The sequence below is a fragment of the Dromiciops gliroides genome, chromosome 4 (genome assembly GCF_019393635.1).
Source record: "Dromiciops gliroides isolate mDroGli1 chromosome 4, mDroGli1.pri, whole genome shotgun sequence".
Lineage (NCBI taxonomy): Eukaryota > Metazoa > Chordata > Mammalia > Microbiotheria > Microbiotheriidae > Dromiciops > Dromiciops gliroides.
This window is the reverse complement of record NC_057864.1, coordinates 46,060,820-46,077,454: the sequence shown is the minus strand read 5'-3', so window position 1 is coordinate 46,077,454 and position 16,635 is coordinate 46,060,820.

The window sequence follows — 16,635 nt, the reverse complement described above, 5'->3', positions numbered from 1 at the left end:
TAATGCTACAGATTGGAAAGACAAAGACAAAGGCCAAAGAGTTTTAGCCTTCAAGAAGTTTACATTCCATGGGGGAAGATATCATGAGATATAGAAGTACATACGAAACAGATACAAGATGATTAGTGGTAGAGGATACTACAACTTGGGGTGTGTAGAAGATAGTATTTTAGGTGAGTCTTAAAGGGACCCAGGGATTCTAATCAATTTGTATAAGTCCAAAGGGGGAATGAGAAAAGCTTCCCTCTTTATATTTCACATGATATATGCATATCACAGATGAGATAATGTGTCTAAAGTGCCTTGTAAACCTTTAATTATTATATAAATTCAGTGATTATAATTATTACTACATGAACAAGACTTCATGTCAGGTCCTTTTGGTGCCTCTTGAGCCCTGATTGGATTACAGTCATCATCCACTTAATTTCCAAAGCCCTAGAAGAAAAATAAATTGTGAAAGTTCCTTCCTACCCCCAATCTATTGCAAGCAGAAATCCTTTTACCTTGTACCCGGGGGTCCCCTTTGTTTGGGAATTCCAGAATCGCAAGCTCAGGTAAAGTTTCATACCCAAATCTACAGTTTTATGTCCAGCTGGACGGCCAATCAGCTGTCTTTGTTTAAGTGTGGACACTCACCAGCTCCACACATAGGAATTTTTCCACCTGGAACAAGCATGAAATGCACCCTCAACTGAGCAGGTTGGGATAAAGAAGGCACTCACATTAGTGGGCTACCTGGGAGTACTATTTGAACTCATTATTCTAAAAGACTGAAAGTGTGTCAGTCTTCTCTAAATTCAACACCCTGGTGTGATGGTCTCTCTTCACCCTTATCCTAGTTACACCTCAGGTAATCCCTTGCTAATGCTCAGAGCAAGAACATGGGCCACCACAAAGAAGCCTGGAATTCAATCCATTTACAAGAGGCAGCATAATCCTGAGCTTCTTTGCTAAAGGTCTAAACACATTTTCATAGGAAGGGACCCTCAGTGCTTTCCTCTAATTATGAGAGCTACTATGGATACATCTCTCTGCTTTACATTCTCCCATGCCAAGATTTCTGGATACTCTTGCCATGAGTTGGGTCGTACAGCATTACTTTGATTGTGGCTTCTTATGTCTGGTATAAATATATTCCCTTTGTGCATATTCCTTTAAGCAGAAGTACAAAAACACATGACTCTTCACTCTCTCTTTTTTTTTTCTTTTTCTTTAGGAGAAGCAGCTGTGAAGTCATAATTATGTTCACTTCCCACTGGCAACTGGAAAAGCTCTTATTATCATTTTTTTTATATATTCAGAACCCTCCAAGAATAAATAAAGTCCATTCTAACCTGGAGGGGTTGTTCTGCCACTCCATCTAGGATTCCATGGTTTTCCAGTCCCTAAAGTATTGACTCATTAATAGTTTTCTGTTGAGAAAGAGAGGGGGCAGGGGTAAAGGCAAGGGAGAAGGAGCAGAGAGGAAGGAATAATGGAAGAAAGAAGGAAAGAAGGTAAGAAGGCAGGAAGGCAAGGAAGGAGAGAGGAAGGAAGGAAGGGAGGGAGGGAGGAGAGAGGGAGGGAGGGAGGAAGGAAGGGAGGAAGGGAGGGAGGGAGGGAGGGAGGAAGGAAGGAAGGAAGGAAGGAAGGAAGGAAGGAAGGAAGGAAGGAAGGAAGGAAGGAAGGAAGGAAGGAAGGAAGGAAGGAAGGAAGGAAGGAAGGAAGGAAGGAAGGAAAAAATAAATGCACTTATAAACAAAATAGCATCATAATGTGTAAGGTCTTGAGGAAAAAATTTACTAGCCTTTAATAACTTGGAATTATAATTGTTGACTAATTGGTGTCATAGATTACTCAGGATCGAATTGTAATTCTTATTAAATGATGGGATTTTAAATCTTGTTTTTAATTGCCATATCATTTGGTGGGCTGAGAGCCCTTTCTCTTCACACAGAAGGTCTTGTATAATGAATTGTACTCTTCTAAATTTAGAACCTCTAACAGACAATGTAGAAGAATGATTCATGGGAGGAGCTGCTGCTCTTGGAAAGAAAAGTTATGGGTAGTTTTGCTTATAAATAAGCCAACTTCTCTTGGTTCTGATTTGGCTGTGAGCCAAAAACATTAATGAAACTTACTCTGCTCTGTACAGACCTTCAGAAAGGTCAGAATAGGGGTACATTATTTATGTTTTATGGGAAGATGTATTTAATGTTTATAAATCCATTTGGATAATAACATTGATTTTAATGGGCTGATAGATGTATTTGTCTTTTAATGTCCATTATACTAACGATCGCCTAGAGCCTATGAAATATTCAATATTTACTTGTTGATTAGTCTGATTTTATTCATCGTTGGAAGTCTGGGTTAAACACATTTTCCAAATGAACTAACTTCTCTATCAGATGCCCGCCCCCTCCCCCCATTACTTCAAGCATCATAGGAACATAACTTTTGAGTTGGCCTGGATCTTAGACACCATCTATGCCAAATTCCTTGATTTAAACATTAGGAAATTGAGGCCCAGAATCACATGGGGGTAGGTGACAAATAATGACTTGAAGTCAAGGCCTCTGACTAAAAAGTTAGTTCTCTGGATTTTGCTGGGATAAATTGGAATGGGTGACAAATTTGAGACTTTGGCTTCCTCAAGAACAATTCAATTCCCTTCAATAAACATTTAAATGCCTCCTGTGTGCTTAGCAGCATGCCATAGATGATAAATGACCAGCTTCTATCACAAAGACTTTAGTTCATGTTGTACTTTTTAAAGGTAGAGGCTTACAACCATGTACAAGTTTCTTAGATTCTCAGAACCTTAGAAAACTTATTATATCCATCACTTATAAAAGTGACAAATGAGTTGCCAATTGGCGTACTGGAAAAGGGCTCCTACTAGGAGTCTTCCACATAGATGACATCAAGAATCTCTACACACCACTCCACTCCCATCATGTGCCAGTCACAATAAAGAAAACGAGGTGGCACAGTGAATTGAGTCCTGCACCTGGAGTCATGAAGACTTGAGTTCAAATCTAGCTTCATAGGCTTATTACTTGTGTGACCTACACAAGTCATGTTAAAAAATAAATAAATAAAACCCTCTACCTCAGCTTATTCAAATGTAAAATGGGGGGTTATAATTGCATCTGTCTCCTAAGGTTGTGGTGACATAATATTTGTGATGATGGTCAGAATGAAAGGATGAGGAAGGACAGGTGGAGAGTCAGAGAACTCTATTGGAATTATCCTAGTGCCAAGAGAACTTGAGGAAGGTTTTAAGTATGTCAGACTAAGGTGGAAAGACCTCCTGTGGTGAATTATGTAAGGACATGAACCACATGTCCCATAGGAAGGACAGATATATAGATTATGACCAGCTATAAGGCAGATAGATAGTATAGTGGAGAGAGTGCCAGGCCTATAGTCAGGAACACATCTTCCTGAATTCAAATTTGGCCTTAGATGTTTCCTAGCTTTGTGACTCTAGGCAGGTCATGTAACCCTACTTGCTTCAGTTTCCTCCCATGTAAAATGAACTGGAGAAGAAAACGTCAAACCATTCCAGTTTCTTTGCCAAGAAAACGCCAAATGGGTTCACAACGAGTTGTACATGACTATGAAAAGGACTGAACTGAACCAGCAATTAATCCCCAAAGTCCATCTTTGATAATACTAACTTTAAATGGTTTGTAGGAAGTTAAGATTGACCTCCTTAATAATTAACTCAAAAACACATGTGGTCATCACTATATCTTATATCATCATCACCTTAAAGTTCATATTGCTCTTTAAGACTTCCAAAGTGCTTTTCTCTCTATAAGCTTGTGAGGTAAGTAGTGTGGTACTATTATTCCTTTACATATGGCTGTATCCCAGAGGATAAGTCACTTGTCTATCATCACAAAGCTAATATTAGAGCCAAGACTTAAATGCAGCTTTTCTGAACCCAATGTTCTTCCCTCTAATCTATTTGTATAATTTGTAGTATTTGCAACATTTGATGGGCATGCCTATATTTCCTTTATCCAAAGCCTTCATGCTTTTTTATACCTTAATGCATTTTTAGGATACAAATTTTATGGAGAAGGTAGGATCACAATGTGCTATCACACAGAAAGCAGCAAGCATACATGGACTTTAAGCAAGAACTTAACCTAGTTTATTTATGTTCTTTTTAAAAATCTAAGTTTCTGTGGGTTAAAAGCTCTGTCTATTAAAAATGAGTCGGGGGCAGCTAGGTGGTACAGTGGATAGAGCACTGGCCCTGAATTCAGGAGTACCTGAGTTCAAATCCAGCCTCAGACACTTGACACTTACTAGCTGTGTGACCTTGGGCAAGTCACTTAACCCTCATTGCCCAACCAAAAAAAAAAAACCAAAAAACAAGAATATCAGGTACCATAACAGAGTTTTGAAGTCAGGGTGAAAAATCTCAAATTAATAACAATAATCCTCCATCTCATCTGTATTTAGGGGGCATCTAGATGGCACAGTGGATAGAGCACTGGCCCTGGATTCAGGAGGACCTGAGTTCAGGTCCGGCCTCAGACACTTAACACTTACTAGTTGTGTGACCCTGAGCAAGTCACTTAACCCCAATTGCCTCACCAAAACAAAACAAAACAAAACAAAACAAAAAAAACCCAACAACAACAACAAAAAATAAGTCAAGGGGGAAGCTAAGTGGTGCAGTAGATAAAGCACCAGTCCTGGATTCAGGAGGACCTTAGTTCAAATCTGGCTTCCAGCATGTGACACTTACTAGCTATGTGACCCTGGGCAAGTCACTTAACCCTCATTGCCCTGCAAAACAAACAAAAAAATAAGTCAAAATTGGCACATGGCAACCCAAAACAAGAGATAAGTTATGATAGAGATATGTATGGATCTGACTAGATTCCTCTTTAATCCCTTACAACTCTTAGATGTTGTACTTCTGTGAAATCTGGAGACAATAATGAGTCCTTCATCACTGAAGATGTTCAAGTGAAGTCTAGACAACTACTTGTGTGAAGATTTCTATAGAGAAATGTCATGTAAATTATATATGTGTGTATGATGTAAGAAAAAAAGTTAAACCAAATGACTCCTCACTATCAATTTCAAAACTAAAAATCTATTATTTCATTAATGTATTACCAGCTTCATTTTCATTTCCTGTTTATTGGGGGGGAGGGGAAGGGTTAGGAAGCAATTGCATAAAAAACCAAGTTGAGCTTTTTTTAAAGGAATATATGTATCATTTGACTTAGTGAATGGTCTATGACCTATAAGACATATTTATATGCATTTCAGTTAGCATGCACAATGTGGCAGAGTCGAAGCATCGGCCTATGAAAAATTGTTTACTAAGTGCTTGCTACATTCTAGGCACAGGGCTAAGAAAAAATAGTTTTTTACCCTCAAAGAACTTATATTCTAATCAAGAAAACAATATACAATAGAGTGGGTTCCAGAAAGTGTCATTTTGATCAGGGAGTTTGAAGGCATAGTATGTAAAATAATGGAGCAAATGATGGACATATCCTATCCAGAATTAATAGTTTTGATTGAATAACTCTTACCAAACCTAGAGGTGGAAAGAAATGAAATGGGATACAAATGTTCTATCATGACATAAATTTGGCTGGGAGCAACAGCATGGACCTGGGTCACTTTTTTGGGCGAGCAATAGGGGTTAAGTGACTTGCCCAGGGTCACACAGCTAGTAAGTGTCAAGTGTCTGAGGCCGGATTTGAACTCAGGTACTCCTGAATCCAGGGCCAGTGCTTTATCCACTGTACCATCTAGCTGCCCCTCTGGGTCACTTTTAATTATAGAATAAATAGGATCAGAGATTTGGAATTTGAAGGAACCTTAGATGCCATTGAGTTAACTCTGCCCCATTTTCCAGAAGCAGAAGCTGAGGCCCAGTGAGGTTAAGTGACCATATCTGAGGCAGAATTTAAACTGAGTTATTTTTTACTCCAAGCCTAATATTGTGCCACCTACCTTCCTCGAGTTTCAATGGGGCCCCAGAGTAGGAAATGGAATACTGGATGGGAAGTAAAGATTGGAAGGTAACTGGGGCGGCAAACCGCTTCAGCATCTTTGCCAAAAGAAAAAAAAAATGGGGTCTCAAAGAGTTAGACACAACTGAAAAATGACAAAAAAATGAAGAGATATTCATTGCAAACATTGCTCTAAATATAGTAATGTGAGAAATAAAAATCACAACTCTGAGGTTTTATGTTATAATCGTGTTTTTAATTGGCAAAGATGGCAAAGATGAAAATAAATAATTTTGGAGGATCTCCCAAACTATTTCTAACACACTAATACATTGCTGGTAAAACCAAAAATCAGTGCAATTATTCCAGAAAACAGTTGTAATTATGATTATAAACTGACTAAAATATCTATAAATGTTGACCCATACATATTCCTAGAAGACAAATATCCAAAGGAAATCAAAGACAGACAAGTAAGTCCTGTACACCAAAATATTTTAGCAATAGGTTTTTATTTTTGTTTTATTTATAGCAAATATCTGAAAACCAAATAGATGCCTATTGAGTGGAGAACAGGTAAACAATAGGTGGTGATAATGACTATTACACTGTGCTACAAGAAGCATTAAATATGATGAATACAGAGAATCAAAAGTCTTATATGAATTAATACAGAGTGAAGTAAGAATCATGAACACACAACTATATCAAAGTATATTAAGGAAACAATTGATGTTAGCTAAATGTGATGACCAGACTTAGTCCTAGAAACAAGGTGAGAAAAGGTACATCCATTACGTCTTTGTAGAGTAGCGAGATTATGGATTTGAAACATTGCCTATACACATTTGATATATTAGTTAGTTTTACTGAACTGTATTTTTTTTCTTCTTTCTATGTTATTCTTTGCCTACGAGTGATGAATCTCTGAAAAGGGAAGTGAGGAATAATATATTTGCAACCGAATGGTACAAGGATATAACTAAATGTGAAGTAAAACCAAAGGTTATTACATTTTTTTTTAACAAACAAGTGAAACAGATTACTTCAAAGATCCTTTTCAACTCTCATTCCATGTTTCTAGATAGGGATTCCATGATAAGGAATGTGTAATAAGAAGAGTTAGCTGGCCACTTTGGCAAACAATGCATGATGGGTAATAATGTATAATACAATTACAAAGGTATATGAGAGCAACGTAGTGGAGGGGATACTAACCACCGAACTAAATATTTTTTAATTGTTTGCTTAAAGCAAAGGTTAGATGCTAAATATTTTTGAGTAGACAAGTGACATTATTTGATCTGCTTGGGGAACATCAATTTAGCCCCTGAGGAAAAGATGGATTTGAAGAAGCAAAAACTAGAATTAGGAAGCCTAATTAGAAGGTAATTCCAAGTTTTAGGCAGGAAATAGAGGGGGGGGGGAATGAAGTTTGGTAAAGGCTGTGTGACTAAAGATGAAATTCATTAGAGAGGTTGTAGTGTAAGACTATCCAAGATTTAATTGGATATCACTATTGAGAGAAAGGGAAGCATCAAGGAAAATTCTGAGTTTGTAAACTTGAATGATAGAAAGGGTAGCTATACCCTCACTAGAAATTAGGAAGTTTGGATAAAGGATAGATTGGGAGATGGGGTGATTTAATGTGTTCCATTTGGGAAATAATGTTTTAAATAACTATGGAATCTGTATGTGGGACTTTATTTCAGGGAATAAATTTGAATTAGATATGTAGATTTTGTAGATATCAAATGATAATTAAGTCAATGGCAGCTGAAGAGTTCACCACAAGAAGCATGCCTAGGACAGAGATTGGGGTAAGCCAAGACTTAGGCAGGATCAAAATGATGATCTAACAAAGGATTTAGATAAGAAATAAGGACTTGTCAGACAGAAGACAGAAAAAGCTAGAGACAGACAGACAGACAGAGAGAGGGAGAGGGAGAGGGAGAGTGCTGTTATGGCAGCCAAAAGAGAAGCCTTTCTAGGAGGAGATAAGGCATACAGACAAAATCTTAAAAAAAAAAAAATAATAAAAAGGTCAAGAAGGAGAAAACTTGAGAAAATGTCCTTGAATTTAACAAAGAATGGATTTTGTTACCTTGGACAAAAATGGTATTACTCAAATGGAGAGATCAGAAGTCTGATTGTAAAGTGTTGAGACAAAAGAAAAAGGTAAGGAAGTGGAGAAAATTAACAGAGACAACAAGCCTTTCTACTGGTTTAGCCACCAAATCACATTACAGAATTATATGTTTAGAGGAAGAAGGAAACTTGGAGGTCATCTAGTAGAACTCTTTCATTTTAAAGATAAAGTAATTAAGCTTTGGAGTATGGAAGGAATTTGCCCAGGTTCAATTGGTAGTAAAACGTGTGAACCACAATTCAAACCTAAGTTCTTCTGATTTCAAATCCAACAGGATTTTGACTACACTGCACAGCAGCTAATTTGGATGCTTTTACTCAGAATGGAAGGGGTGGGAGTTTACCTATGATCTTTAAAATGCCATGAGAGAAACATTTAATTAAATGCATAAAGATAAAAAGAGGGTTTCTTTTTCATTGAGTTGATGCCATTAGAAGTGTGTTTATCTTTTTTATAATAAAGTTTCTAAGGGAAACTACTGGAGGAATAATCTTCATCCAGACTGTGGTGCTCTTGACTATGCAAAAAATCCTTTAAATAAAATATAATATTGAGTTTGTGTTCTGCATGCCAAAACTTTATCAGTGCTGAGCCCTGATAGCCAATAACTACATTCCAAAAAATTAAGTTTGAACAAAATTGCATTATTCATCCTTTTCTCCAAAAGGTAATTGCATATTATAAGAAGGGTTAAGAATGTCCAGACAACAAGTATTGTATACCTTACAAAATTCATGGAAAAACAAAACCAAAAGGATCTCAAATATACCTCACAGATAAATCCTATATTTCTGTGGGTAGTTGGGCTTGATATAGTAAATGCAAGAAACCAAATACTACTGGTCACAACTGAATACAACCAACATCTGGAATGAGAATGCTTCACAACTAGTTCATAATAAGCAATGGAAATTTATGAGGTCTAGAGGGACTCTATGCCCATTAGATATTTCTTTCCAGTTTTTTACTAATATAATCCAACAAGCAGTTATTCCAAGTTTGAAAAATGCTAGACGCTATGTTAGGTGCTGAAGATAGAAAGACAAGGTAAAAACTTTCTGGCCTCAAAAAATTTACATTTTACAGGGAGAGGGGTATTATAGAAACCAGTAAATATAGAAAAAATAATTTTGAACCCAGATCTTCTTTTACACCAAAGTAGCTTTCTATAGTTGGTGTTTTGTTTTTTTTGCTTACTCATTTTTATTTTGGTTTTGGTTTATTTTATTTTTAGCAGGTTATTATAATCAAATTTTAATCCTGAGTTATGGGTAATGGCACCCTAGGCTTCAAATCTTCTTGACTGTCCTTTTCTGAATTCTGTCCAATAACTTAACTTTAAGGATTCCTCTCCTCTCCTAATCCACAGTTAGGATCCCCCAGTTACATCTTGAAAATGTTTTTGCGCCCTGTTAGTACCACACTCATCAGGTGTGTGCTCACTCCATTTCACCCACAGCCATAATCTAGGATCACTTCTGGTCAACACCACTTGGCCTGGCTTCTGGAAACCACAGTGGGGTCCTTCTCCCCACTGTTCTTTGTGAGGTTAAAGTTCTTCAGGTAAAAGTGCCTGAGGCTGTGAGATGAAAGTTTGTGAGGTGAAATTTCTTAAGGCCTTGAATAAGGTGAAAGTTGAGGTAAGATATCTCAAAAACTAGTCTACCTCTCAACAGAGCCTACTGTTTGTTGATTCAGTGGAGTTGTCCTGTAGCTGTCTACACTTTACACAGGTCCTCTCAAGGTATCATAGAACTGCTTTATCCCTTTATTTTTACTGCTCTGTGTTCACTTTGTGGTGGTTTTCTATTTGTGGAGGAAATCTGGAGAATATTAAAATTTTTGCCTACACTGCCATTTTCTCAGAATTCCTTGATGATGGCACGTGTATAACTTAAATCAAAAACTTTTCCATATCAAGCAGGGGATGGGAGTAGGGAAGGGAAGGAGAGAATTTGGAACTCAAGGTTATGTTAAAAATTTACATAGAATTAGAAAAATAAAATAGTTTAAAAGGAAAAAGGAGATATGATTATTATAATGATGATAAATAATTACTAGCATTTCTATAGCACTTTATATTTTAAATAGAGCTATGTATATCAACTCATTCTACCCTCTCAACAAGACTGTGGTATGGTTAAAGTATTATCTTCATATAAAATATTAGAAAACTGAGGCTTAGAAAGATTGGGTTATTTGTACAGTCAGACAGTGAGTGTCTGGAACATGATCTGAACTGGTCATGTTGACTGCCAAGTCTAGTACTCCATCCACTATGTTACCTATGATTTGAGAGGAGAGAATGAAAAACAACATCTAGGGGGATAAGGAAATCTTCCTTGTATGAGGTAGTACATTTCATTTATTTATTTATTTGGAGTTGTTCCCCACCTTACTTGTAAAAACAAATTGCAACATCGATTTTTAAAGCTTAGTGTTCAAAATTCTCATCCTTCCTCCCTATCCCCCTTAAGAATTCAAGCAATTAAAAATAAGTTATACATGTGCAGTCATGAAAAACATAGCAGACAAAGAAACTTTAGAAAAAGGAACTAACAACAAAATATACTTATACCTGTATTCAGGTACCATCAGGTCTTTCTCTGTGTATGGATTGCATTTTTCATAAGTCCTTCAGAGATTTCTTGGATTATTGCATTGATGAAAATGACTAAGTCATTCACAACAGATCATCTTATAATACTGCTGTTATTTTTTATACAGTACATTTCACTTTGTATCAGCTCATGTAAGTCTTTCCAGGTTTTTCTGATAGGATCCTCCTCACCTTTTTTTTTATATAGTAAGCTATATTTATATAGTACTTTAAAGGGAGATTTCCTTACAAAACACCCATAAGGTTGATTATTGCAACAACAATAATAGCTAACATTTATATAGTATCTTATACCCAACAAAGAATTTTCTTCACAATAACCCATCAAAGTCAGTACCATCATCATCACCATCATCGTCGTCATCATCATTTTACATTGCTCTTGCCTCTGCTTCAAATTTTTCCCCAGTTACTAATGATAACTGTGTTTCCCTCCATCCTATTTGCTCCCCATGTTATTTACTCTATTTTCTTTTACCCTATCCCTCCTCAAAAGTGTTTCGCTTCTGACTTTCCCTCCCCTAATCAGCCCTTCCTTCCTTCATCCCTCCACCCCCCCCCCTTATCCCCTTCCTTTCACACTTCCCCTCAGGACAAGATATACTACTATATCCACTTGAATGTGTAATGTTATTCCCCCTTTGAGACAATTCTGATGAGAATAAGGCTCATTCACTGCCCCACTCCTCCCCCATCTTCCCCTCTACCCCATAAGCTTTTTCTTGCTTCTCTTATGTGAGATACTTTACCCCATTCCACCTTGCCCTTTCCCTTTCTCCCAGTGCAATCCTCTCATCCATTAATTTTATTTTAAAGATGTAACCATGAGAAAGCTAGGTGACACAATAGACAAAGCATCCATCCTGGACACAGGAGGACTTGAGCCCAAATCCGGCCTTAGACATAAGACACTCCCCCCCCCAAAAAAAAAAGAGACACTCCCCAACTGTGCAACCCTGGGCATTCCACCCAACCTTGACTGATCCAAAAAAAAATCAACAAAAAATAAATGCTTTACAGATATCATCCCTTCATAATCCATTCCCACCTATGCACTCTATCTAAATGTATTCCTTTTAGCTGCCTGAATACTGAGAAAGTTCTCATGAGTTAGATGTATCATCTTACAATGTGGGAATGTAAACAGTTTAACCTTTTAACATCCCTCATGATTTCTTTTTTCCTGTTTACGTTTTTATGCTTCTCTAGGGGCTTGTATTTGAAAGTCAAATGTCCTATTCACTTCAGGTCTTTTCAATACAAATACCTGAAAGTCTTCTTTTTCATTGAAGTCCCATTTTTCCCCTGAAAGATTGTACTCAGTTTTGCTGGGTAGGTGATTTTTGGTTTTAATCCCAATTCCTTTGCCCTCTGGAATATCGTCTTCCATTCCCTCAGATCCTTTAATGTAGAAGTTGCTAGATCTTGTGTTATCCTGACTGTGGCTCCGCAGTACTTGAATTTTTTCTTTTTGGCTTCTTCCAATATATTCTCCCTGACCTGAGAGCTATGAAATTTGGCTATAATATTCCTGGAAATTTTCCTTTTGGGATCTCTTTCAGGAGGTGATCGGTGGATTCTTTTGATTTCAATTTTACCTTATTATTCTGCTTCTAGAATATCAGGGCAATTTCCCCTGACAATCTCTTGGACAGTTATGTCTAATCTATTTTTTTTTAATCATGGTTTTCAGGTAGTCCAATAATTTTCAAATTATCTCTGCTGGATCTATTTTCCAGGTCAGCTCTTTTTCCAATGAGCTATTTCACATTGCCCTCTATTTTTTTCATTCATTTGGATTTGCTTTTTTGTGTCTTGATTTCTCATAAAGTCATTAACTTCCATTCATTCAATCCTAATTCTTAAGCAATTATTTTCTTCAGAGAGCTTTTCCATTTGGCTTTTCAAACTATTGACTTTTTTTCATAACTTTCCTGCATCACTCTCACTTTTTCCTCTATCCCTATTACTTTTTCCTCAAAATCTTTTTTGACCACTTCTACGGTCTGAGACCAATTCATATTTTTCTTGGAAGTTTTGGATGTAGGAGTTTTGACTTTGTTAACTGAGGGTGTATTTGGTCTTCCTCTTCACCAAAGAAACTTTCTATGGTCCACATTTTTTTTTTCTGTCTGTTCATATTGCTAGCCCATATCTTGACTTTTAACTCTTTCTTAAAGTGGAGTACTGCTTCCAGAACCCACTGTTCCAACTTTCTGGGTGTCCCAGGTGCTACAAGTTAAGGAAAGGCAGGTTCTCTACCCACCTCTGGTCTGTAAATAGCCCCAGAGTAGCTTGCCCTTTAACCTGGAAACAGAATTCTGTTTTACTGTGGTTGCAAACTCTGGGTGAGCCTGTGTCCCTCCCCCATCTGGGCCACCACCACTCAAAACTGCTTTCTGGTTCTCAGCACAGGCAAGCCAACTGAGTTCCACCTCAGCACCAGCAGAGCCCCTCTATAATCTTCTCACAGCCAAAAGCTCGACCCTCTCACCAGATCATGAGCTGAATTCCAAAAGAAGCCACCACTGCAGATGATTCTGAGGCTCTGGAGTTCTCTTTGATGTGGCCTGCCTAGGGCTGGATCAGTGTAGCACAGGCACAGGACTGTGCTTCACTCTCACCCTGGTACAATGGACCTTTCCTGCTGACCTTCTAAGTCATCTTTGGGATTTTGTTTTTTGGATTTTGGGGGGTTTACTTTTTTAGACTTTTATTTTCCAAATTATATGTAAAAGCAAATTTTGACATCAATTTTTTTTTTAAAACTCTGTGTTCCAACTTCTCTTCCTCCCTCCCCTCCCACCCCCACCCCAAGAACTCAAACAATTCAACATAAATTATCTAAGTCGTCTTTGGCTGGAAAATGGTCTCACCCCATCCCTTTTGTGGGTTCTGCTGTACCAGGAATTGTCTTATGGCTTGATTTGGAGGTTGTTGGCATGATTGTGTTGGGAGCCATGAGAGGTTAATGCCTTTCCTATGCCATCTTGGCTCTGCCTCTGAGGTGGTGCATTATATCTGACTGCCGACATAAGCTAGGGATGCTAAGAGGCATAAAAGGAAGGAGTACATTTCAGGAATCAGGGATGGACTGAACAAAGGCATAAAAGAGGAACAGCAAATGGGCAAGTTTGAATTTAGTAGACCTGAAGTTAAATACTAGTTCTGTCAGTTTGTAGTCATCTTACCTTTCTGAGTCTCAGTCTTTCATTCATAAAATGGAAATAGAGATGTTCACACTGTGTATGTCACAGGGTTGTTATGAGGATCATGTATTAAACCCTTTTCTAAACCTCAAAGACTGCCTATATTTCTCAAAATACATACTTGAGAAATCTATCGACCTGATTGTGCTCATCCAAAAAAGGTTTTGAAAGTAGGGTATCACATCAGAAAGAGATGGACAGAGAGAGAGAGAGAGAGAGAGAGAGGGAGAGAGGGAGAGACAGAGACAGAGACAGAGACAGACAGAGAGATGGGGGGTACTTGCATTAGTAATTTCACTACATACATGGGTTTACACTCAGTTATTCAGAAAATTTTGTTCATTGGGGTCTACATTTCAATCAAATAATCAGTGAGCAAGCATGAAGTGTCTGCTCTGTGACAGGTTATGTTCCAGGTGCCAGAGAAGCAAAGACCAAAGTGGAAAAAATCTCTGTTCTCAAATCTGCAATTATATTGGTGATGAAGCAGCACTGCATTAATTTTACTAGTGTTGGTGTCTTCCTAAAACAGATTTCTTGGTTTGTCTTGTTACTAACCACTGCTCAGAAACTTTTATCCTTACCTCCCAGTTGGAGATTTTTTTTTCCACTTGTTAATTCATTTTTTTCTGGATTCTGATTCTTCCTGCTGATAATGCCTTCCCTCTGAAAAGGTATTCTCTTCTACAAATTTTGGATGTTTCTTGTACATTCCTATTTATATGAAAGTTGTCTTCCCCATAAGAATGTACACTCCTTGAAAGCAGGGATATTTATTTGCTTTTCCCTTGTATCCCCAGAACTTAGAACAGTGTGTGGCACTTAGTAATCACTTAATCAATGCTTAATGAAACCAATTGATTGGTTTCACTGGAAGTTAACAGAAAAGTGATGGACATTTGCCCATATTTCTTAGGAAAGTATGCCATTTGCAGTTGTGTATTGTAAGTCACTCTGTGTCTTCTTATCCTTTGATCAGGAGATTTCCTCCTGAAACAAATTTTCAATAATTGCCACATTGATCAATTCATTTAGCCAATATTTATGAAGCACTTGCTATGTGTGCTACAGAATCCAATTACCTTTCTTCAGGCTGCATCCTTCTCAACTCTCTACCACTTTTTTTTTCCACAGCTGCAGAATCCATCTATATTCAATTTCAGTTGAGGGGGCCATGATACTTACGAGCTTCCAGATTCACAAGCTCATTGTCATCCTCCATTTTTCCTTTTCAATCGCTCCCATATCCAATCAGTACAAAATTGTATTGATTTTACTCCCATAACACATCTCACTACTGTTTCCTTAACTCCATCATATTATCATCAATCTAATTCAATTTTCATCACCTCTTTTCCTGAACTATTGCAAACATGAGAATTGAACTATTGGCTTCCCACTTCACCCTTAGTCAATTCATTTTCCATGTGGCTACCAAAACAACCTTCGTAAAATTACCTGATAACATTATTTCTCTGCCCAAGAACATGATGTGGCTCCCTATTGCATCCCAGGTAAAATGCATACTCAAGTAAGCATCTAAAGCCTTCTATAAGCTGGCTCCAACCTCACCTTTCCAGCATCATTTCATATTCTTCTCCTTCATGCACTATTCTCATTTGAAAGATGCAAGACTGGGACCCAGAAAGGGAAAGTGACTTATTAGCACATGACTAATAAGCAGAAAACTAGTATTTGGCCTCAGGTTGTCTAACTTTAAGTATTTTCCCCTTTACATTAGGCTATATTGCTTCTCAACCATCAAGATAAATATCTCAATATTTCAACAGCTCCAGAATCCCACTGAAATGGGTGAGCATATCCAGTTTTTGGGAGGCACCAAATTCTATTCCAGAGCCTATGCAGCTATTTCCCATAATATTCTATAGAAAAACAGCTGCAATCTGTAACAATTGGAATAACGCCACCTGCTGGATACTTACTGTAGAAGAGTTCTGCCCATGAAGGGAAGGTCTTTGAGGGCAAGACCAGGAGTCTTTTCTTCAGGAGTCAGGAAGTGACGCGGACTAGTGGGAGGAGGAAGGAAGAGACTGGCACTCAGTCTCGCTCTTTTTTCCTGAGGACGCTGGCAGAGAAGGGAGCTAGAAATGTGCTCTCCCTTTAATAGATAGGAATCTAGGCCTTTCTCTCTCTCTTTACCAAATTCTTATTCTCCTTAATAAATGCTTAAAAACCTAACTCTTGCTAAAGCTTATAATTTATTGGCGACCACTCATTAGATATTTTAGACAGACTAGCTAGAATTTTAGCCCTTAACAAATCACAGTAACAATTAATCTTAGTACAATTCTAATATAATACTTACTCTTTTCTTAGCCCTTGAAGAAAATATGATTCCAGATGAAGTTTATTACTATAAATAGATAGCTGCTTATGTTCAATTTGAAAAAGAATGTTGGGGTATATTGATAGGTTTGTTGTACATAAGGGCCATCCTAAACTTAGCGTGCCTCAGTTTCCTCTTCTGTAAATTAGGGGAGGAAATACTAGATGGCATCTAAACTTCCTTCTAAATCTAATCTTCATAGCTAAGGTACATAAGTATTAGAATGATCACAACCTATCTATACCTTCTTATTGTGTGCAATTCTTTTTTTAAAATTTTTTTTTGCAGGGCAATGAGGCGTAAGTGACTTGCCCAGGGTCACAAAGCTA